Genomic DNA, 1385 nt, shown 5'->3' with positions numbered 1-1385 from the left:
TTAACTAATTAGGTGAAATTACTAAATATAATTATCAAAGTATGGAGAGTGAAATCAGTTGTATTCTCAAACACATCAACCAGTGCATCATGTAAGTCTGGGTGCAGAAGACCCCCAACATGTTGTCCATACTTAACCAAAACCCGAGCATCTACCCCACATCTTCATTCTGTCTGGCCCTAAACTTGCACCATTCAAGATCATTATATTTTTGTGAGCCTCCTCAACGCCTCCTTCACCTCCTTATTCCTCAGGCTGTAGATCAAGGGGTTCAGCATGGGAGTCACCATGGTGTAGATCACCACAACGGATTTATCTGCTGCTCTTGAGCTGTCTGAGCTGGGGAATAAATACATAAAAAAGCATGCCCCATAGAAGATGCTGACAGTGGTGAGGTGGGAGGTGCAGGTGGAGAAGGCTTTGCGCTTGCCCTCGGCTGAATTGATGCTCAGGATGGTGGCGATGATGGCCACGTAGGAGAGCAGGATAACCAGGCTGCTGGACACACCAAAGAGAGATGTTGCAGTGGTCAGGATGATGTGGCTGAGTTTGGTGTCAGAGGTGGAGAGTGAGATGAGAGGGAAAATGTCACAGAAGAAGAGGTTGATGGTGCTGGAGCTGCAGAAGGACAGGGTGGACATGCAGAAGGACAGGTCTGTCCCACGCCATTGGTCAGCCCCATGAGGTACAAGGCAGTCACCAGCTGGAAACAGCACTTTTCGGACACGACAAGGGGGTACAGCAGGGGAGCTGGTACCATTGTCCATCAGCAATGTCAGGCACCATGTACAATGAACCAGGTTTCCACCCATCTTCAATTCCTTGTACTCCAACCATAGCTCACAAGTTTGGCTTCAAAGCCCCGACAGAAGATCGTGGTGACCTTGTTAATGGTGAGGTAAATTCTGGCCACTACTTGTCCATGCAAACATCAATGCTCACATTACTCAAAGTACTCAGGTTGGTCAGGCATGACTTGGCCTTAGTACCTCTATACTGGGACAGTTTTTCCACAGCTGAGATGATGGAAGGGGTGAGATTGTCTTCGAACTCTCGGAGTTTATGAACCATTTCATCCACTGTTAGTGGTACTATGTCATTCCAGGTTGCTCTTGCCAATGAATGGGCATATGATGACGGTGCATTCTGTGTCAGTTTTCGCCACATGGGTCGTGTACATTCAACTTCATCTGGATCTATGGGTGTATCCCCGTTATTCGGCTTGATGTGATAGAGCATCTCTACGATGGCTGATTCCCTCAGAGACTGGATGCCTTTGTCTATAGTAGTCCACTTGGTCGAACGACTTGTAACATCGTCCTTGTACGGAAACCTTTCTTTCACAGCTGCCAAGAGCCGCCTCCAAAGGCTGAGGGACTTTTTCT

The 1385-nt window shown here is 47.8% G+C and overlaps 1 pseudogene; it reads right to left on the bottom strand.

Annotated features, from left to right (window-relative positions):
* Window positions 1-203: 203 nt before the first annotated feature.
* LOC134156843 (olfactory receptor-like protein COR1) lies at window positions 204-760 on the bottom strand (annotated as a pseudogene).
* Between the last annotated feature and the right edge of the window lie 625 nt (window positions 761-1385).

This window comes from Pezoporus occidentalis, unplaced genomic scaffold (genome assembly GCF_034315485.1).
Source record: "Pezoporus occidentalis ecotype Australia unplaced genomic scaffold, CSIRO_AGI_Poc_V1 ctg908, whole genome shotgun sequence".
In the NCBI taxonomy this organism is placed as follows: domain Eukaryota; kingdom Metazoa; phylum Chordata; class Aves; order Psittaciformes; family Psittacidae; genus Pezoporus; species Pezoporus occidentalis.
The sequence above is the reverse complement of the archived record's forward strand: the minus strand, read 5'-3'. Positions and strand labels throughout refer to the sequence as shown.